The sequence below is a fragment of the Crocuta crocuta genome, unplaced genomic scaffold (genome assembly GCF_008692635.1).
Source record: "Crocuta crocuta isolate KB4526 unplaced genomic scaffold, BGI_CrCroc_1.0 scaffold70, whole genome shotgun sequence".
Classification (NCBI taxonomy): Eukaryota; Metazoa; Chordata; class Mammalia; order Carnivora; family Hyaenidae; genus Crocuta; species Crocuta crocuta.
The window spans coordinates 7,932,497-7,955,008 of NW_027528417.1; the positions used below are offsets into that span (position 1 = coordinate 7,932,497).

Consider the following 22,512-nt stretch of genomic DNA (forward strand, 5'->3'; position numbering starts at 1 on the left):
CAGGCAGCTCTTTCCAGATATGAAGCCGTCGCATTCTGTTTCTGTAGAACTCAAGCAGAAGGCTCGGTTTATAGAACGTGGCTACTTGTGTCCTTATTCCCTAGAAAATCCCATTCATCACAATATCCAGTTTGATAGAAACAGAAGTATGCATGAAATTTAGCAAACTGAATTAAAATCTTCCTTCAGTTTTTTTCAGTGGTAACATGAGAGTCGTATCGTGTGTCCTCAGAGAGGTGTTTAAAGATATGAGTCAACCTTAAAGTGCTGCATGCATTTCTGGAAGATCGTGTTTATTATTAGGCTTGAAGCGCTCACCGTCCTCGGGCTCTCCTGGATGGTGGGAGGCAGCTGCAAATCTCCAAGTGAACAAATAGTGGAGAGATGCGATATCATTCCTCAGCTCTTCAGTTCTGATGTCGTGCATCAGGAAGGCTCATTCATCAGCTCCTCAGTGAGGGCTGACGTTAGTGACTCCAAAACCTTGTTTTCCTCTGTTGCAGTTTTTTTTTTTTAATGTTTAAAAAATCTTTACTTATTTTTGAGACAGACAGAGTGCTAGCGGGGGAGGGGCAGAGGGTGAGGAAGACACAGAATCTGACATAGGCGCCAGGCTCTGAGCTGTCAGTACAGAGCCTGATGGGGGGCTCAAACCCGTGAACCCTGAGATCATGACCTGAGCCAAAATCGGATGCTTAACTGACTGAGCCACCCCGGCGCCCCTCGTCTGTTGCAGTTTAAATTAGTGGAGAACAGAAATATACGTTGTAATAATAATGAGAATAATGAGAATTTATACTTACTGAATGTGCATCATGGACCAAGCACTCTTCATAGTGTTCAGATGTTTCATTACTCCGGCTCCATGAGGTTAAAACTGTTTCCATGCCCATCTTACAGGTGAGGAAAAACTGGTGCCCAGGGTGTCACAACCCGTAAATGGAGAGCCTGGGTGCAAACCTAGGTTCAAACCCGCTCCCGATCACTCTGCTGCCCTGTCCCCTGGCTGTGCGTGGTGGCGCTGACGGGCTCCAGGCTTGTGCTTCTCTGTGACTGTCCAGCCCCTACAGAAGGAAGGCCGTCCTGAACATGACTTGGTATAGTCACCTGTGAGCCTCTCAGTCTGTCCCCTGGGGGCGAGGCGGGGGTGGGGGTGGGGTCTGCGTTTCTGAGAGGATAAGGAAGGGTTGGGTCTGGTGGCCCTGGGAGCTGTTCAGACACAGGACTGAGGGCACACATGGGCCGCACAGCCCCTGAGAATCAGCCACTCCGCATTTCGGGGTTTACAGCCATCGTCTTCGCTAACCCACAGGGGATGCCACCCCATTCCCTGGGGGCCTCCGTGCCACCGCTCAACCCAGCTCGCGGCTGACGCTGTGACCTGGAATGTGTGGTCACGTGACAGGTGCCAGGGACCCGAGTGGCTCATTTTCCATCTCTTCCTTACAGTTGAGTGGCTGGTGTGTGTTAGTTAGCGCATCCTGGTGGGGCCCACTCTGTTGAGGCACCGCTGGGCATTGCGGATGCAGAAAGAATCAGACACAGACCTGCTGCCCTCGGGGCCATTGGGGTGAAGACAGTGACGGATTGGGGTGGGAGAGAACAGGGTATCCCGAAGCGGAGACTGTAGGAAGGCCCTTCCCTGCGGAAGGGACAGCTGGAGTGAGACAGAGGCCAGAGAGGGCAGGGCTGCGTGTAGGGCCGAGAAAGAGGGCAGTCTGGCTAGAGCCGGGCTGCACCAGGCGGGGGCGGGGAGTAAGCCTGGAGAGGGGAGTTGAAGCCAGCTGCTTTTAACACCTCGGCTGCCCACATCTGCCTTCACCCCCTCAGTGTGAGCTGGCCCAGGGGCCTCGTGCATGCTTTGTCTGTGACCCCCTTCACACGCAGGCCCTCCAGGCTCAGGGTGTAGACATGGCCCCCAGACCAGCGCCAGACAGGACCTCAGCCTCTAGCCTTCTGGCCCAACAGCCAGGCTCTAGCCTTGGCCTCCATTCCTGAGTGTCTGCTGCCCTTGCTCCACCGGGTTCCTTAGTTGCTTAAGAGTGAGGCCCTTCCAGGCTTCCCCCAGTCTCACTGGCTGGCTCCCAGCATCTTCCCGATGGTCCTCCCAGATGCTGGCCACCTGCCTGGGCCTCTGCTTTATTGTCGCATCTACTCACTGAACCCCTTAGGGGGGAGCTGGGAGGGATCGTGTCCCCATTTTACAGAATTTGCCCAAAGTCACAAAACTAGAAAATGTAGGATCCAAGCCTCAGGCATAGTCCAATTCAGTCTTTACTGCATCGCAGTGTTGGATCCCTTGTGGGAAAAATAGCCTGCGTGTGTTGGGGCCGTTGGTAAACACTGACTGTACAGTTCTGTCACCNCTCAGGGAACGGTCTTCTTGGAAGGTGCTTCCCATTTCTCACTTTGGACCAGTGCTGCTCCGTTGACCTGTGGCCTCAGTGGAGGAAAGAGCCGGGATCGTGTCTTCTTACAGGTGGGGTAGAGCTTTCTGAAGACGCACGTTCTTGCTGCAGCAGATTCACAGCCATTCCTTGTGACTGTTGATGTGTGCGTGTTGCTGTAGTTGCAAAAATAGCCATGCTGTAGCTGGCTAGGTGCTACACGCGTCTGAGTCTGCCCTGGGGCAGCTAGCTGCAAAGCCACGGCCTGCCCTTGCCTGCAAGGTGACTGGGACTGAAACTCCACCTGCCTCGCGGACAGTGAGTCAGAGCACATGCCCTGCCGGTGGTGGCCTGTGCGTCCCTTTTGTGGGTGAAGACCGTGCGTTTAGAATTGAGTGGGGGTGGGGAAGGAGGAAGAGACCTCCAGCTGGTCCGGGTGCTGATTCTGGGCTGACGGAGCAGAGTGAGGGTTGGCTCTCTGGTACTTTAGATGCCCGGGACGGAGAGAGGCTGCTCCTCTCAGTAGCAGAAAAGGACGGGCTGATGGGCCAGCTCAGCATAAGGAGGAACACTTTCTGTGTCCATTTCTGAGGGTGGGCTGCAGCGGAGGGGGCCGGATGGTGCACCCGAAGGGTGGCACCCAAATGGTGCCAATTGCAGAACTTGCGGGCCTGGCTGTGGCACTGCGTTTATAGGTCCCGAGCTGTGCAGACCCTTGGGGATCCTGCGGACTTTGAGCCTCGCCCTCCTTCCTTCCATGTAGCCTGGGAGACAGAGCCACACTTAGTGTGGTGTGAAGGCCCCCTTTGATCCGGCTTCAACCCGATCTTTCAGACCCATTTCCCTCCACTCCCCTGCCTCCCCACACCCTGAGACTGCATGCACAGTGAACCACATGTGGGCATTGGTGCATTCGCTCAGATTCTCAAAGGCACCGGCCTTGAGTTCGGGGCCGCAGATTGCCCGTGGCCTCCGCTCCCCTCTTCCTGCCTCCAAAGCGTGGCGCCTGCTGATTCCTTAGCTTGGCATGTGCTTCCCCGAGTCCTGCTGTTTGAAATCCTCCTTGTTTTATAAGCTGAGCTCCAGCACCACTACTTGCAGGAGCCCTTCCAGATCCTCACTGCCCCCCAAGCTGGAATCACATCTCGCTTCCCCTCTGTTCGCAGAGCTCCTTGCTTATGCCCCGTTCACGCTTTTACTTACTCTTGCTCTGGTGTTTCCACAGCTTGACTGCAAAGCCCTTGAAGGCAAACAAGGTCCATCCTCACTCTTCTCTGTGCCTTTCACTCCCAACCCCTCCTTACCCATCTCCTTACAAAGACAACAGGCTGCACAGTCCCTGTCTGTTGACGAGAATCACTGTCCCTTCAAAGTCAGCTCTGGAATCCCCTCTGAAGGTAATAGTGGGTGAGTCCTACCTGTTTGTGGGAATCCTGGAGCTGTACCCAGCCGTCCTCAGAGAGGGACCCGGAGATCTACCCGCAACACCCAGGAACTGAGTGCATTACACTGAGTACTCCCAAAGGCTGGAAGAAAGGTAAGAGAGGTTCACAAATGGCCAAAAAGCACACAAAAAGATGCTTGACCTCCTCAGTTGTCAGGGAAATGCAGCTCACCCCCGTAGTCAGATAGTTCAGCCTCCCTGCATGGCTGTAACGAAGGACAGCAGTAATGGTGACAGCGAGGGTGTGGAGGGCCGGAGCCCTCACCCACTGCCGGTGGGAACATAAAATGGCACAGTCCCTTTGGAAAACCGTCTGGCTGTCCCTCACAACGTTAAACACACGTTACCATACAACACAGTCATTCCATTCCTATGTATACACCCCGCAGAACTGAAAATATATGGCCGCCCCAAAACTTGCATGTGGATGTTCACGGTAGCACTAGTCATAATAGCCAACATCTACTGACACAGTGTGGTGTATTCATGTAATAGAATATTAGTTGGTTACGAAAGGGAGTGAAATTCTGATACATGCTACGACCTGGATGAACCTAAAAACATTCTAAGCGAGAGAAGCCAGTCACAAAAGACCACATATTCTGTGCTTCCATTTATATATGAAATGTCCAGAATAGGCCCAGATGGTTGCTAAGGGCTGGGCAGCTGGGTTTGGGAGGTTTGTGTGGGTGATGGCAAAAAGGCACAAGGTTTCTTTCGAGGTGATGAAAGTGTTCTAAAATTGATTGTGGTGATAGCTGCCTAACTCTGAAATACTAAAAACCGTTGAATAGGTGAATTGTATTATAGGTGAGTTATGTGTCGATAAAGCTGTTATCCACAAAAATAAGGGCAAGAGAAGTTATATTGCTGCAGTGTAAGCATAGGCTTCCGTGTGTGCTAAAGTCTGGTTTTCATGGAAGGAGGCATCTTCTAATGCTACCTCCTTACCCCCACACAGTGTTTTTTCCAGAATGGAAGAAGCGTAAGTACTGACAGACCTTGTATAAGGTCATTTTTTTAAGGATGAAGAATTTTATTTCATTTTTATGACTTAGCTGCCCTTTTACTTTCCCAGAGAATTAAAATGACTTGGCTTGCGTTTGGATTTCTCTGTTGGCCAGTGGGACAAGACAGCTCACTCATCTTTTAGTGTTCGGTTGCTTTCCTTCCTTCCGTCAGTCGGTCATTCTTTCACAGCAAACACATATTGTGTACCAGTGTTTTAGATTCTAAAGAGACAGAAATAAAAGTCTCCTCTGTCAAGGAGCTTATGGTGCAGTGGGGAAAACATTCAAGTAAGCAACTAATGGAACCGTATTATGATGGGGGGCTCGACTGACCCCTTGATGGGGCCCTGAACTCAACCAAGGGTAATCAGGGAAGGGTTCAGGAAGAAGTGACTTATCAGAAGACAGGCAGGAGTTGACCAGGACAAACAGATATGTGGTCAAGAGAGCTGCACGGGCAGCATCGGGCTGCTTCGGGGAGCTGTGAGAGTTCGATCCAGGGTGCCGAGAGGGGCAGGGTGAGAATCAGGCACGGAGCGCCTCGCAAGCCACGCACAGCGTCTGGACTTATCTTGTAGTGCGGGGAGGGGCAGGGTGGGAAGGCTTGGTTTCACTTTCCCTTTTGGAAGGTCAAGTCGGCTGCATGACGGAGATCAGATTGCAGAGGAGTGAAGGCATGAATGCCTGGGGTGGGGATGAGGTGTAAGGGGGGTAAGTAGCAGGAGGATGGGGCACTAGGTCAAGGATGCCACTCAGGGTTCTGGCGTGGACACCCTAGTAGGCGGCGATGCCTGTGTGTGCGCTAGGAGGCACTGGCCGCTACACGGGTGTTGGTTGGCCCTTTGCCTCCTGGGGAGAGCTTTGCTGAGCGGCCGGTCCTGGACCACGTGCCAGAAAGTGACAGGTGTTCCTGAATCAGCCAGCAGCGTGGCCACACGCAGTCTGCCTTCACTGGCCCTGTCACAGCTCGCAGGCCTTCGTGGGCCCGGGGCTCCTGCACGCCAGGCTGTTTCACTCCTCTGAACCCCAAGTTCACTAACTGTCTATTCAAGGGGGTAGGTTTACTGGTCTTTAAGCTCCCTTCCATCTCTGATACTCTGACGTTCTTCGTGGTGGGAGGTGACACATTTGCATGATGACCCCTTTCGATGCTTTACATGATCATTTCAGAGATGCTTCCGAATTGATTTCTGATCATCTGTCCAGAGAATTCCAGGGGCTTAGCTTTCCATTTTGGCATTGTGCCCGCCTTCCCAAGGCCTTTTGGGCACTAATCTCTGAACATTTGGATTTACTGGGGAGCCGTGTTGGAAAAGGCTTTTTGTAAATCAGAAGATCTTCCAGAAGGTGCTCCCCATCCCGGTACTTCACATTTCTCCCCACCTGTAGTTCTCAGGCCCTCTTCATTTAATTTTATTTTTAATGTCTTCAAGAGAGAGACGGAGGGGCAGAGAGAGAGGGAGAATCCCACAAGGGACAGAGAGATAGAGAGAGTGAAAGAGAGAGAGAGAGATAAGTAAGGCTATACTGGGGCTCGTGTTTTACCCAAAGCAGGGCTCGTGCTCACTCGATGTGAGACTTGAACTCACGAACTATGAGATCATGACCTGAGCCGAAGTCAGATGCCTAACAACTGAGCCACCCAGGCGCCCTCTTCATTTAATTTCTTAGCCTCGTTCAGAAAACCCACAGGGAGAACTTTCTGTAACGTGGCCCCGCCGCCGGCCGCCATACCCGAGTTGCAGAGCGCTGCACAGGAAGCTGAAAGGGCTCTTTCTGCTTCTCTCTGAGGGTTTTCGGTCCCCGGGCTGTACGGCATGTTCATCGCATCACACCCAAACAGGAAAATCACATCCCTTGCCACCAGGGGCGACCAGGGCGGAATGAGGCCTCCTGAGAGGCCGCGGCAGCGGACGGCACAGCGTTGTCGTTAAACTGTGCTGCTCCAGCGAGGGCATGGTTGGCACCTGACTGAGGGCAGAGAGAGGGATGCTGCCTGGCTGCCTGCTCCGCCACCTCCCCTCCCTCTTTAGCATGGACATTCCGTCCCTGCGCGCTTCCTTCCCTGGAGCTCGCTGTGTCCTGTGCAGCCTTTGCCAAGGCCGTCCCAGCACCGAGGAATGTCAGAGTCGGAGGGTCCAGTGCAAATCCGTGAGCTCCTTCCTGGAGAGCGGGAATTGTGTCTTCCGTCCCCTGTATGTCTCCAGCACTCGACACAACGCTTGGCACACGGTCCCCATGCATGTTCACGGAGTGAATGCAGAGCAGATGACCCATCTCGCTCCCAGCGGGGAGGCGACCTCTGTCGCGCCTTTGGCAGGGCGCTCTCAGCTCTCTCTGTGTCTGCATCCACAGGCCCACCCAGTGTCAAGGGGGTGGGCGGGTGAACACACGCCTGAGCCCTTGCCCACGTTGTTGGTGTGGCTTCCTGGGGCCGGGCCCGGACAACTCTTACCCTGCCTCAGGCTGCACGTCGTGAATTAGGAGTAGAACACGACTCGCTTGAAAGACAGAAAAGAAAAAGAAAACCACACGGGCTTGCTCAGGGAAGGTCTGTGACAAAGAGAAGTTCAAAAATAAGCTTCTGGAGGGTGTGTGTGTGTGTGTGTGTGTGTGAGTGATGTGGCCATCAGTCACCATTGGGAGTTTTCATTCTCCAAGCAGAATTCCTACATGTGGTTTGCGGTGCTCCCTGGTGGCTTTCGAAGTGGTCTCCAGGGCTGCCGTGAGCTTGCGAGAGGTTGCTTGAATCACAATTTTAATTCACAGAGTTTGATGGATTGATTTAAATCGTGTTTATTTGTGTGTCTGTTTCTATTTAAATTGTATTTATTGATTGACTTGTTTATTTACGTACCTGTGTGTTTATTTTCCCTTAGCCCCCACGTATTTGGCAAAGATTTTTAAGGTGGCGTCTGATAAAGGAGAGCTAGGCGATGTTAAAATAAAAAAAAATAAAAGATGTAAAAGATGTAGGAAGAGCAAGTAAAAACTAAGATATTTTAGTTGCTCTGATTGAAGACTTCGCTCAGCAGTTAGTTTCTTCGAGGCCAGGAAGGGGAAGATACGTAGTGAAACAGGTGATACATACCATGGCGGTCAGCTCCTGCTTCAGCTGCAGCTACGGTGACTTGGCCTTGGGACCCCTCCCCACCACTGCCGTCCTTGTGACCAGCCCAGAAGTGGGAGAGGATGTTGAACGCCGCCCCCACGGCAGCCCTCACCCGTGGGGCATGGGAACTGGGGGTCGGGTGCTCCATCCGAACTTGCGCCCATTTGGAGGGCAGTTCCCAGAGGCGTCTGCACATGGTCTGGGTCCTGGCTGGAGCGCGCGCCCGTGCCTGCAGCAGCTCTTGATACCGCACTGTTAGGTTGGCTTCTCCTTCTTTTCTGTCTCTTTCTCTCCTCTCCTGCTTTTTAGGATCAGCTCACACACTGTCATCTTTTCTTAGGCTCCGCTCCAAACCATCCCCTCCCCCCACCACACACACATCCCATAGGACTTCGGTCAGGAGACGGGCAGAAACCAACCCACAGAGAACTGTGGACCCAGCACTCTCACCATCTCAGGGCTGGCCGGGACCATGGAGATGCCCTTGCTTAAGACCCTTCTCCTCTGTGTCCAGCCTAGGATCCTACGTGGCCAAGAAGGTGTATTCAGTTCTTGAAAAAGTGTCCCTTGTACACCCGGCCCCCCTCAGGCCTGTCTTCCCCTGGGTCTGTCCTATTCATGGGTACTCAGTGTTCATGTTCATAATAAAGGCCACCCTTGGTTTAGCCTATGGGGCCCAATGATTGTATTAAACCCTCAAGGAGCAGGAGCCCCATATTTCTGTTTCTATCTCCAGACACCCTTCCAAGCAGAAGCAAGCAAGCCTCCCACTTTCACTGTCCCTTCTGAGAAGACACCACTGCAGCGGGGACTGAAAGGAAAAACTCAGAGACTGGGTGCTCTCTGTCTTGCCCACAACCGCCCTCTGGCCACTTTCCTGGCTAGTCATGCTGTCGTCAAACTGAGGTGTGTGGACAGAAACTGCTGTGACTCCTGGAACTTCCCTCACGCTGGGGTTTGCTCCCCCCTCCGCCCCCACCAGATGGGCCAGATGGGCACCACCAGGGCCTTTAGGTCTGATCCCACTCCCGGCTGCAGATTCTGATCATAGACGCTTCAGTTTATTTCAGGCGAGATTTCAGCTGCAAAGCAGTGTGATTTCTTCACGTTGTTGGAATGACTTGCACTGGGAAGCTTGGGGACCATCTGGCACTGCCCAGGGTTGACCGCTGGGGCCCTGCCTGGGGATCGCGCCCACCTCAAGAGGTTTGAATCAGGTGGCCTGGAGGATAGCGGGCACAGTCCCCGCTGCTCGCCCTGAGCTCTGCCCCTCGTCCTCCACCCCACCGCAGCTTGCATGTTCCCACCTGCCCCCCTTCTGTGGACAGTCCCGCTGAAGACCCTCCCATTCCACGGGCTGCTTCCTGACTCACTCCTGAGCCCTGGAGGAAAGAGATGGGAATGAAAGGAGCCCAGCTCCAGGCTGCCCTCCCCTTCACCTCATCCCTCGCCTTTCTGGGACGGTTCTGGCCAAAGTTTTGGGAGAAGCAGAGGCCTAAAGCATCACTTTTCAGGACCCAAATTTAATACCTCTGCAACTTTCAAAATCGTCAAAATCGTGCTTCTTATCCTGTTCTTCGGGAAGAGTTTATCTGTATATCTCTGACATCACTGCCTGCCTTGTTACATGGTTATTTCTCTATCCATCTTTTATCTCATTCTAGGCTATCAGCCTCTTGAAGGCAGGCACCGGGTTCTTTTTTCCTCCCCCCTCCTCATGAGTGACTACTTAGTAAATGTGTAATAAGTGAATGGACCCTGGGATTGGCCTAAAATAAGCTGGGATGCCATTGATTCGTACTGCATCTGTTTTCCCCGCCATATTTCACATAACTCAAGGCTGCCTTGTTCACCCTACGTCATTGATAGGAAATGCAGATGTGGCTTACATCCAGAAAAGGTCGTTCCAGCTCTGGCTGAGACTCCAGCCTTTCTGGAGCCAGCCTCTTCCATACTTTGGGCAGTTCTAGTGCGAGCCGAGACCCCTAGAGCCTGGCTGACCACATCCCCAGGCGACAGGGGCAGCCCCACGGTGCCGAAGAATGCTTCGTGTCTATTTCTCCACGGGGCTCCTACATCTGGAAACAAGAGGACTCGTTTGGAAGGTGTTTTGGATTCTTGGAAGTAGATAATAAGGCATGTGCTTGTTAGTCCATCAGTCAGCAAATAGTTGCCAAGTGCTATCTGTTTGGCAGGCCCTGCGCCAGGGGCTGGGGACACAGTCATGAATAAAACAGATGTGGTCCCTGCTCCGTAGAGTTCACGGACTAGCAGGGGAGAAATAAAAACATTAAGCAGATTATTATCAGGAAAACAAAAGTGTTACTCTGTGCCAAGCCAGAAGGTCTCAGGGTTCGCTCCTGCTGTTATTGCAGCAAACTATTTCCCTCCAGGTGGGTCCTGGGGCCTGGACTCATATCCATACTTTTCCCAGAAGCATTTCAGCCCCCAGGTATCTTGTCAGCTCCTGGAGAAAGAAGTGGAGTTTGCCTTAAAGCACCTGGAACATTACTGATTAGCATGAAGGACTGTGTGCTCTGGCTCACTATGGGACCACTCTGGCCCTCTGTCTCTTCATCTATAAATCGGGGCCTCTGGTCTAGGGCCACACTTCTTAAGGTGAGTTCCATGGAATACCAATCCAGGAGATGTCCTGGAGAAAAGGATTTCATGATGAAATGAGTTTGGGAAACTGATTATTTTGTATAAATATGTAAATTTTATTTTCCTCTTCTAGGTTCCCAGAGCATCGTAAAGGTCCTCAGAAGTCCTAAAGTACACAATCGGGCCTAGCTTTGTTGAACCCAGATCCCTTTTGTCTCATGGCACCCATTTTCCTGAGGCTCTGAGACCCCCACAGAACCGGTGGGGCCAGAGACCTACTCTAGCCCTCTGTCCTCAGGGCTCTGGTGATGCTCTGGGCTGGGGGGCAGAAGTCAGTGTGGGGCAGTGGCCTCAGACCCTGCATCACTCGGCTGTGCTTCCTCCTTTGCGATTATCACGCCAGTGTCCGGGGAGACGGCTGACTGCATTTCCTGCAGCGGGTTCTGGAGACATTTTAAGACACTCGCTGGTGGTGCCACTGCCTCAGAATCCACAATCATTCTTAATTGGCCTCAGAACTATCAGCTCGCAAAACCATCTGTCATGGGAAACTGGAGCCGTATTCAGAGTCCCATTAATAATTCAGCCAGCGAGCTCCCTCAGACCCAGGCCTTCCAGCCCTTGGGACTCACTTGTCTTCTGCTTCCAGAGATGTTCCAGGGAGAGTGCTCTGATATGTTACAGATGTTAATGACTCAGGCAGTGGCATCTCTGCGCTCTCCCAGAATCCCCAAAGCCTCATCAGTTGGAGGAGGGAAGATTGATATAGGTTAATCCCACTCTAATTCTATCAGCTCAGAGGTGGTGGGCTTGCCGGCAAGCCCCTTATGCTGGGGTGAGGGAGCACTTACCTGTTGTGATGGGTGGGTGGGCCCCCTCCACTCTTCTCTCCAAGGTTGCTCTGTAGCATCCCCAGCCATTCAGAAAAAAAAAAAAAAAAAAAGGATTTTTTTTTTTTTTGCAAGTTAGAGGTACCTAAAAATATTGGTTGAATTAGTTCTAGCTGATTAGATCTGATTCTCATTCCCATTTAGTAGAATTACAGAATGTCACAGCTGCCCGGGAACACAGAAATCATCTCCTCCAACTCCATCATTTTTCAGTGTAGGAAAATGAGACCAGAGAAAAGTGACTCTTTCAAGGTCACCCAGCTGGTTCGAGGCAGAGCCGGGCCAGTACCCAGGCCTCCTGGCTCACGGCCCCGTGTCCTTCCCAGCCCATCCCGCTGCATCAGCACAGCAAGCGTGTCTCTTTCTGGGAGTGCTGCAGACGGTCCCAGGCACCGTGAGGTTCGGACCCCAGATGTCCTTTCGCCCCTGTGGCTCTGTGATGCCAGGGGTAGCACACACGTGTCCTGGCTCTTAGACCTAGGGGGCTGTGAGGTGGGTTTGTTGTGCGCCAGCAAGAAGCTGGAGGTGCAGGAGCTGGGCCTCCTCCCTCCTTCTCTCAGCCTCTCTGCTCATTTGTGGTGATTAGTGCTGGCTGTCGTCTGTTCAGTCCCCTGTCCCCTCGGACAGACTAGACTCCACTGGAACCAGCCCTTTACAGCCTGTCGGGCTCTGCTGGGCCTGGCTATGGGGTGCTGGGGCATAGGGTACTTTCTGGCTAGGTCCTGAGAAGGCATTTCCACCTTGCCCTGGAGCCTGGAGGGCGGGGGGGGNCCAGGGCCAGGGGGCGGAACCCATCTGTGTGGAGTGGGGCGATGACATCCAAGGCCCTGGAGGCTGGGGTTGCTCGCGGACTCTCAGTGCTAGAAGTGCTTTAGAGATGACTGGGCCCAGCACCCACTATTTATAGATGAGGACATCAAGGCCTAGACAGGGGTGGCCCTTGTCCGCAGTCACAGGACCTTCTGGTGGCTGAGCTAGGATGAAGCATGTGCCGTCCGTCACCCCTTCCCTGTTTTTCCTGCAGAGCCTTCCGGCTTTCCAGTTTGAGGTTTTGTTCTCCGACCCAGGACCAGTGGTTAGAAAGTATGGAGCAGGTTTAAGGGGCAGAGAACATTCCAGTTTTACAGTGAGGTGCAGGGACAGATAAGATGGGACAGTGAGTGGAGGCTGTGTAGCCAAGCAGCCTTCAGGGGCTCTTCAGGGGAGGAGTGAATGCCCCGTGTAGCTGTGCTCTATGGGATCTCGGGGGTGAGGGCCCAGGGAAGGTAAAGGGGCAGAGACGGGGCAAGCCAGGCAGTCCCGGAGGTCGCTTCATCTGTTCTGGACGCAGGGACCCAGGCTTTCCGGGCCTCTTCTCTGCACCAGAGGGAACCTCTTTTCTCCTAACTTTTCTGTTTTAAATATCAAGCTGGGATAGTAGTTGGCCGCCTTTCTGCCTAGAACCTTAGGGAGATGCAGCGAGACAGGGCCCAGGCTGGGCTGCGAGGAGGGTTGCCCACGCCCTCAGGTGGAAAGACGGTCACGTGTTGGCTTGGTGGCCTTAGGTCTTCTGGGTAACTCCAAGGCCTGTGCGTGGCATGGTGAGACTTCCAGTACGTGTGGGGTCTCTAAGGGCAGGTGCTGGCTGAGCTGAGGGTGCCTTGGTTGCCCAGTGTTCAGGCCACAGGGGGAGGGGCTCAAGGGAGGAGGTGGCAGTAGGCCAGCTTCAGCCGGGGCCACCCCCTTGCAAAGCACACAGAACAGGGGAGCGCTGCCCAGGACCCATGGCGGGGGGGAGCTCTGGGAAGCAAGTCCCGAAGGCCCTGCCCCCCCGGAACAGGGGCCGGAGAAGAGACTTGGTGTGAGGAGCTGTGCCTGCCCAGGCCTTCACCCCCCACCCCCACCCACACACCTTCTCTGCATCCTCTCAGTTCCACGAGCACCCTGAAGGCTCTCACCTGTCCTGCCCTCCAGGACCCCACCTCGTAGGCGCTCACCGAGCCGCAGAGAATGGAAATCCTGAGTGAAAGCAGCGGCTACTTTGGCTTTAGTTCATGGGCCCCGACTCCTCCGAGAACCCTGGAGAAATAATAGTGGAGCCCATGGAACTCAGAGCAACGCAGAGATGTTTGAGCTTCTGTTGGTACTAATGGTAACGCCTGTTGGGGTGCACCCTGTGCCAGGCACCCTGCTAAGGACCTTCGTGGAATGTTCTTTCACCATCACCGCAATTCTGCAGTCATCATTATTAGTATCACCCCCATTTTCCAGATGAGACGACTGAAGCACGGACCGGTTGCACGCTCACTCAGCACCAGCCTCCGAGCCAGGAAGTGTGGAGCTAGGATTCCACACACGGTCCGAAGCTCTTTCCCAAGCCCGCCCTGACTGTGGCCCTTGTGGGGGCATCTGAGCAGCAGGGGGCAGTGGTGGCATTGGAGGGAAGGCACCCCAGGATGATGGGACAGCTGCAGCGTCAGAGTGGGAGGGGTGAGGCCCTGCGCTGCCCGTCTGGGCTGTGTCCTTCTCAGTCAGACCATCCCCTCCCTGAGGCCGCGGGGTAGGCCTCAGAAGGTAGACATCTCAGCTCCTCCTTTCCGGAGGGAAAAGAGAGACCACGTGTGCGGTGCCTGGAATCTGATCCTGGAGAAATGAATGCGGCAAGTGCCCCAGTCATCGCGCAGGAATCCTGCGGACGCAGTGGGACCTTCCTGTCCCGGGGGAGCTTGGGGACAAGAACCCCTGGCCCCCCTCCCGGCCTTCCCTCCTTCAACCAGCAACCCTCAGTGTTGTTGCTTCAAGTGCAGAGCAGGTTTATTGTGCTTGGAAGCCTTTCTGTGATCTTAGGACCTTTGAGAAAAGAACAAAAACAGCTAGAAAAATACAGGGTAGTTAAAAAATGTTTGTGATTTTCGTGCCGAATGGAACAAAGAGGCATTCAGGAGACTCAGCATTGTTCCGGGGAGCGGGGAGCGAGGATGAAACGGCTGGCTGGCCCCTTGGAGGCCTCCCCTCCTTTGGGAGCATCCAGCTGATTGTGGTGGAATGTCTCTGGAGCCTTCCCCCCAGCGTCAGGCTCCTTCTCCTCCCCTCCTCCACGTGGGCCATATTTACACTGGTAATAGCCTTTAGTTCTCACTCGGTTTCTAGGCTGTTCTTTTCTTTCTTTTATGTTTATTTATTTTTGAGACAGAGAGAGACAGAGCTTGAGACAGGGAGGGGTAGAGAGAGAGGGAGACACAGAATCGGAAGCAGGCTCCAGTCTCTGAGCTGTTAGCACAGAGCCCAACGTGGGTCTCGAACCCACGAACCATGAGATCATGACCTGAGCCGAAGTGGGATGCTTAACTGACTGAGCCACCCAGGTGCCCCTAGGCCGTTCTTTTCATCATGTCGTGGGAAGTGGCTCAGTGGCCATGACCCAGAGATAGCGAAATTTCATCCTTGTGATGAGCTACGCAACTCTCTTTCCAGACCCACCTTCAGCTGCCTACCCTCAGCAGGATGAGTAAAGTCCTCTCTGTGCACCAATCCATCCTGTGCATAGTAATGCCTGTTATCGGACCCTTATTTCTGTTTCATTACGTAGATGTTACCTCCATGCCCCTCAGAGACAAAACCCAGGTTCAAAGCACAGAAATGACGCATCCAGTGTTACTCCGCTAACAGCTGACAGCCTCTGTGAACACAGCGCCCTTAGAACCCTGCTAAGACTCGGCCTTCAAGGCCCATCCTTCAAGCAGCTACCTCAGCTCCTTTGGAAACTCTAAACCACTGTGGACCCCCTGCTGTCTTTGTCTTCAAAGCTACTTCCAGGACTGCGGCCTACGCACTCCAGGCCCAGGTCTCTCCAGTTCTGAACTGGTTCATTCTGAATTGCGGCCCCACCACAGCCCCCCACCCTTTGGAGACATTTGTAGGGGAGCCAAGGTGTTCATCTGCCTTCTTGAGTTGCATTTCCCCAATCCTCCTGCCACGTCTTGGATCTGCGTGGCCCTCCTTACCGAAGTCCTGGCCAGACAAGTGTCTGGAGCCCGGCGTGGAAGCTGGGCCCCAGTCCTCTGTGGCGGCACAGCAGCGGCGGGCTTCTTTCGCATTCTTCACAGCAGGGCTCTTGGGCAAACGGGGCCGGCTTTGGGAGCGCCTTCCTCCCCATCCTGCCCGTATCTCCATCCCGCTAGAGATGGTGCAGGGCTTGGACATTTGGGGTCTTAGCCTGTATCCTCTCGAGATCATCGTGTTGCACTGGAGGAGTGACAACTGGACCCGCCATCAGGAAATGCCCGAGATGTATGCTCAGCACCAGTCAAAGGAAATGGGGATGTTTAGTCAAGATAAGAGAAAACATGGTGGAGCGGGGGACATTATCGCCGTCCTCATGTGAGAGAGGAAATACACTTGTTCCTTGTGGCTCCGGGGGGTAGGACTTGTATCTGAGGGTAGAGGCTTTAAGGTAGCTGAAATTCAGCACAGTGTAAAAAAGGAACTCCGTACAAGAAACAGAAAACAGAGTATGTTGTCCTGAGCAGAGTGAATTTTCTCTGGAAAGTTCCATTCCTCTGATGGGCAGGCTGAGACATGGGGTCCAGGGAATGGCAACTCTAGCCCTGAGTGGGAAATGAGACCATCGTTTCCCTTTATACTTTTGGCCTGTGATCGTGGCCACTTAGAGACAGCTGTCCCCAGGGAGAAATGGGACTTTCTGAGCCAATCTGGAACGGGGCCCTGGGGAGGCACCCCAAAAGAAGACGACGATCAGGGAAAGAGCAGGCCACTGACCACCCTCACCACGTGGGGCCCATGCTTTTGGTCTCAGCCTCAGTCTCCCTGGGTAGTTATGAGGATGGTAGCCAAAAGGCCCTCAGTGATTTCTGTAGAGAAGAGCTGAGTTGAAGTGCATCTTGCTGTCATCACTGGTGGCAGTTCTGGTGGACTCCTGGTAGAGGAAAGAATGCATGGCATCAAACTTCCAGATTCATACCTCACAGGCAGTAGGAGCCGTTGGCTGAAAACAGCAGCCTGGCAGAGCAGCCTTGTGAGCTGGAAGTGTGGACTAGAGGACAGCAAGCATTCCCCACATTGTGACCTTCTCATCATTCGTCATTCGTTGGTGCAGGGATGGGGGTGCGTGTGCGTGCGTGCGTGCGTGTGTGCGGCTGCGTGCGTGGGTTTTGTTTATTTCCCTCGCTTCCCTGTGTGAGCACCACACTAAATAACTCATTGTGATAACTTGGAATCCTTCCATACTTCTGTTTATGCTTGTAAGAATTGTACAGTTCTCCAACACACATAAACATTGCTATGTGTACAAGCTTTGTAAAATAAGACATGGTGTTATAAAAATGGGATATTAGTCATATTTACTGCATATTGCTTTTCTCGTTCATCAGTTCTCCATAGAAAAGTCCCTCCAAGTCAACTCAAATCCTACCTATTCGTTCTTTTTATTCCATGGAAGGGACAGTCCATATTTTATTCATTCATTCTTACACTGGTAGGCATTCACTTTGTCTCAGTTTTTGTTTTATGTTTTTGTTTTGTTTTTTTTACATATAGATGACTATCTCCATAAACCTCTATAAACCTCGCATGAGCTACCACTTTTATTTCCTAGGAAGAGATTTCCAAGAGTAAGAGTGCTGTGCTGAAGGGTATGATATTTTTTATTTTTGATAGATGTTTCCGGATTGTTCTCCCAAGAAAATACAATAATTCTCATTTTAGTTGGCGAGAGTACCCCTTCCCCCATCCCCACACCATTGTTACTTCCTTGTTAGTGCTCGCCGGTCTGATGGGTAGACAGTGATGTCTCATTGTTGCTCTGACTTTTGTTTCTCTGACTCCTGTGGAGTCCAAGCATCTTTTCATATGACTATCTGCCATTTGCATTGCTTGTCCATGAATTACCTGATTATATCTTCTGCCTGTTTTTCTTTCAGGATCCCTGGGGACGGGACCAGCAGATTCCTTGTTCTCTGTGCTGGTTCAGCCAGCAAGCACGGGTGTTCCCATAACAGACTTCCCCTGGTCCTGGTGACAGTTGGTTTTCTGTTCCCCTTCCCACCCCACCCCACCCCCAGCACTGTTTTAAGAGTCCATGGGAATGAGATATTATGTCACATTCCCCCAAGGATCCCAGGGTACGGGTGAGGGGAAAGCAGAAAATGAAGCTGTAAGCAGGTGAGCGCTGATAGGCTGGCCTGTGGGTTAGTTGCGACTTCTCCGCTGTTGGCCCTGGGCAAATTACTGAACTTCTTGCCCATGTGAAATCTGCATCTGTGAAATAGGGAGCAGAGAAGCTTGGCAGAGTGGCACTTAGTAACACGTCGTAAGTAGCTCAGATTTTGACTGATGTTTACGAAGCTTAAAGCCTGACTATTCACGGCATGGTCTGCGGGATCCTAGACCCCACCCCAGACCTACTAAATCAGAAGACCCCCAGATGATTGGTCTGCATACTGAAGTTTGAGAAGCACTGGCCTAAAGCACTCTGATTGAAACTGGGAGAGAAAGTATCTAGTAGAACGTGCCTAGAAGTTGCGCTGCAGGTGCGAATGTTTTAGGTGTGTTGGTAGATGCAGTCCGGTGGATCTACTCAGCTCACAGGAGGGTGGGTTCTTGTCCCTTGATCCTGGGTCTGTTCGTGCACGTCACCTAAGAAAATACTGCACCCCCTCCGTGTGACGGGGACACCTCAGTTTAAAAACAGTCAGTATCCCCAGATCCAGCTGGTTCTCCCGGAGCCTTACATCTGAGCAGGCTCAAAGCAGTCAACGACCTGCTCCATCGGCCCCGGCTCCATTCGTGGCTTCACACAGATGCTCCAGCTGCCGTGATCTCAGCTCCCCGCCACTTCCCGTGCCCCGGCTCCTCATCCCTGCCTCTGTCACCTGGTTTCAACTTTTCTCTTTTGAGCCTGGCCACCACCTCAACTTCTCGTTTTCCACCACATGTCCCCCATGGTATCTTCTTGCACTCTGAGGAAACGCTACCAGTCACCCTGTAGGTACCTGCACCCTCCCTGGACCTGGCACCGACCACCTGGATGCACCTTCTGCCATCCCACCTCCAAACCTCTGCTGCCACTCAGACCTGCCCCCTCTCGCCCCTCCCCACCTCCCTAGCTCTAAGATGACACATGCAAGGCCCTCCTCCAGAGCCTCACTGTGCACTTACCAGTCCCCGCTTGACAAAGTGAGTTGTGCAGTGCTCCTTTAAATAGCAATGCTCCTAGAAGCACTTCTACCGTGGTTGCTGTGGCATTTGAGCTTGCGTGGGTTTTTGGGTAGTTTATGAACCCGGGGTTAGTGTGGGAATCAGAAACCACTCCAGGTATTTTAAGCAGAAGGGGTTGAATGTTGGGATTAGGTGTATACAATATTGTTGGAGGGGCTGGAGGGGCAGGTGTTAGGCTGGGTCTTTTGACTGACTCCTAGATCATACAGGAGCAGCTGCTTCTGGAATCTCCAACAAGCTGAAGGGTGGACACCCTAAGTGGCGGTCCGGGGCTTACGGAGCTGGACGAGAAGCTGCAGGCACTGCCTTGCTTTTCTGATACCCGGGAAGCCGCAGCGGGACATCTGGGTGCCTTTGACTGGCAAAACTCAGCCTCTACCTAGCCTAAGGGAATGACTGCCCGGAAGCCAGACCGGATGGGGCTTCTGGGCCTTCCGCCTTCCGCAGGGAGCAGCCCCTCTCTGGAGTAGGTCCTCCCTCCCAGCAGACAAGGCTACACAGGGCCAGTGAGCAAGACACCGTGTCCCTTTGTGTCTCCCTGCTTCTCTCAGCGCAGAAGATACTGCTTCCTTCCCGAATGCTCCGAAAGCTTTTTCCTTTTTATGTTCACTTAGTTTTACCTGATTCGAGAATGACCAGCATGGTTGAGTACGACCATGCTAAGTCATGCTCGCCTCAACATTGGATGTATTTATTTTGTCAGTAGGATTCCTTGTCCAATCTTGGTCTTCATGGTTAAATATGTTAAGGGGATTTCTCTTAGCACTGTTATTAGCAAGAACTTTTTCTTGCTCTTGACATGGTTGTTTCATAAGACTGTCTCTGGGTGTTGGGGGGGAATGTGTTTCACGTGTTAGGGAAATGACAGTGATTTGGGCCTCAAGGGGCCCACAGGAGTGCTCTCAGTTTGGGGGGCCTGGAAGGCTATCAGGCAGGGTCCCACAATTGGCTGTGGCTGCCGACCTGGCCGGGTGTTCAGTGCCTGTGAGGTGCGTGTTAATTTGTGATGGGATGAAATGGGATGAAATGGAATTCGGGACTGTCACAGACCCTGGGCCATGCACATCTTATGGGGGCCTCAGACAGAGTCCTCTCAGCCTGGCTCAGCAGAGCGGGTACTCAAGACAGTCCATCTGTTATGTGGAGTGAAATAAGAAGAGATTAAAGGTGGGCCAGAGTTAGCTGACTCATGATTCTCCGCATCTCCCCTGGACCCTCGGTTTTGGGGAAACCAGTTAGGGCAGCTGTAGTCAGGGCTCTGTGTGGAGGAAAGAGAAGGCAGCCGTCTCCTCAGCCTCCCTGGCGAGCATTCAGAATGGGCACAATGTTTGCAGGATGGTAAGTTGCCACCATTATGGAGCAGAATGCAGAGAGGTTCTACAGCAGATCACCACCCTAATTACTTATTTGAATCTTGGACTGGATTCTGAATTTTAATCCCTGGGGCCTGGCATTCAGGGCCCTTGTGACCGGCTCAGTGCGCTCTTGCCAATCTGGATGCTCACAGTCCCCTGAGGCCATGCTAAGCTTTCACCTTCTTATCTTTGCTTGTGCTGTCTCTGCCATGGGGTGAGGGTGGGGGTNGGAGAAATCCTCCCTGTCTCTCACGGCCAGCTCAGTCATGCCTTCTTCATAGTATTCCTCTCCCACCAGCTGCAGGAGCTCCTTCTTGCCCTGATTTCTAGAGCCCTTTTCTGTTCCTTTCTTCTGGCCTTCCCTGCTTTCTGTCCACAGGTCTCCCTCGCAGCCAAGGCTGGTGTCCCCATGGATTATCTTCTTGGTCAGAAATGGTCTTGTTGGTTTTAAAAATAATTATAACCATCTTCAGGGCCACCTGGGTGCCTCAGTTGGTTGAGCGTACGACTTTGGCTCAGGTCATGATCTCACAGTTCATGAGTTCAAGCCTGGCTTTGGGCTCTGTGCTGACAGCTCAGAGCCTGGAGCCTGCTTTGGATTCTGTGTCGCCCTCTCTCTCTACTCCTCCCCCACTCTCACTCTGTCTCTCTGCCTCATTAAAAAAAATACTTTAAGATGGGGCGCCTGGGTGGTTCAGTCGGTTGAACATCCAATTTCGGCTCAGGCCATGATCTCGTGGTTTGTGAGTTCGAGTCCTGTGTTTGGCTCTGTGCCGACAGCCCAGAGTATGGAGCCTGCTTCCGATTCTGTGTCTCCTTCTCTCTGCCCCTCCTCCTCTCTCTCTCTCAAAATAAATAAACATTTAAAAATGTAAAAAAATTTTTCTTAAGAATAATTAAAACCATCTTTTTCTCACTTGAGCTGATTTGGTGTGCCAATTTACGGATTGATATTAGCACTCACGTAATTTGCATAACAGCAAATTTACTTATGCAGCGGCAATAATGCCAAGTAAACTGTAGAAGAAATGAGTTCCTAAGTTCCCATCTTAATGTACATTTTGCATATATAGCATGCCTGCTGTATTTGAGGCAAGCTTCCACTACTGGCACAAGCAAATGATGTCTTCTATTTACATATTTTTCCCTAGGAAGCCTGTAATAAGGACACCTTATGCCTATTTTAAGTATTTAAGCTGAGCTTATATTAAAAAAATAACAAAACTCTGTTGTAACAGGTAATAGAGCCCCGGGGCTTTCTGAGGACAGCATGTATGAGAAGCCTGATAATCTGTATGATTTGAGAGTCTNAACTTGGTCACGATTAGCATGTCTCTTAACTATTGCTTACAGATGTTCGCAGTGACAGGTGCCCCTTCATAAGAATCACTGGGCCCGCACCTGCCCTGGAAAACCATCCTACCCAGAGGGAGTGCCTACGGCCTGCCCAAAAGTAGCCCACCTGCCCCCCTCCTCTCCTCATCTCTTCCTCCATTACTCCACCCTCTCTCCTTTCTGTTCTCCATCCCCTCTCCCTGCCCTCACCCCTTCTACACTCTCACTCACTATTACGGGTTGAACTATGTCCCCTACAAATTTGTATATTGAATATTGTATATTGAATATTGTATATTGAATTCAGCACCTCAGAACGTGACCTTACTTAGAAATAGGGTCATCACAGGTATCATTAGTTAAGTGAGGTCAGTAGGGTGGACCCTAATCCATTATGACTGGTATCTTAAAAAGGGGGGAAATTGGGACACAGGCACGCACCCGGGGAGAACACCATGAGAAGATGAAGGCAGAGTTCAGGCTTTGCATCTACGGGCAAAGGGGCATCAGAGATTGCCAGCAAAGTACCAGAATAGGCAAGAGATGTGTGACAGGCTCTCCTTCAGTAGCCTCCAGAAGGAATCAACCCTACCAGAACCTTGGTCTCAAACTACCAGCCTCTCGAACTGTCATCGAAGCCATCCAGTGTGTTGCAGCAAGTCTAGCAAGCTCCCACTCACCCCTGCCCACCCACGCCCTCTGGCAAGCTCTCACTCACCCCTGCCTGCCCACACCCTCTGGCCCAGAAGAGCCAGGCCCGAATCTTACCAGCTTCTCACAGCGTGCTCCTTGAGGTGCTCCAGCGAACGGAACTCTATTGTAGTGAAGGGGGTAGCCGGGGGTTGGCCTCTTGTGTAGAGGCACTACTCGAGGGCCTTCCTTTTAAAAACTGTGCTCCTGTTCAAGAGTGGAGATCTGGAGAAAATGAAAAGGCTCTGTTGTAATGCAGAGAGCATGAGTTTAGGGGCAGATGGACAAGGGTGATTTAAAATCCTGTCATTTTTTAGTTACTTCACTTCCTTCAGACTTTGCTGTCTTGGAAAAAATAACAGTACCTTTGGGATGGTTATTACAAGTAAAGAAAACATAGGTGAAGCTCTGAGCACAGTGCTTGGCTCCCAAGGTGGTAGTTACCTTAACTGTTATTAACAGTAAGAACC

The 22,512-nt window shown here is 52.3% G+C and overlaps 1 protein-coding gene and 2 long non-coding RNA genes across 12 annotated transcripts in view; 1 reads left to right on the top strand and 2 right to left on the bottom strand.

The window, feature by feature from the left end:
- LOC144223700 (uncharacterized) overlaps nt 1-1,142 on the bottom strand; it is a 4,257-nt gene extending 3,115 nt beyond the window's left edge. Inside the window, exon 1 of the long non-coding RNA XR_013332789.1 lies at nt 804-1,142. This is a non-coding gene — a long non-coding RNA (uncharacterized LOC144223700). The remainder of the gene's footprint in view (nt 1-803) is intronic.
- Nucleotides 1-22,512, top strand: part of XXYLT1 (xyloside xylosyltransferase 1) — a 159,069-nt gene that overhangs the window by 110,578 nt on the left and 25,979 nt on the right. The window lies entirely within an intron of this gene.
- LOC144223701 (uncharacterized) lies at nt 9,872-15,647 on the bottom strand. Of its 2 annotated transcripts, none has more exons than XR_013332791.1 (3): nt 15,431-15,647; nt 11,409-11,458; nt 9,872-10,031 (listed from the first exon to the last, which is right to left on the bottom strand). It is a non-coding gene; the product is annotated as an uncharacterized LOC144223701 (long non-coding RNA). The 2 variants fall into 2 exon arrangements; XR_013332790.1 differs by lacking the exon at nt 9,872-10,031 and adding an exon at nt 10,315-10,420.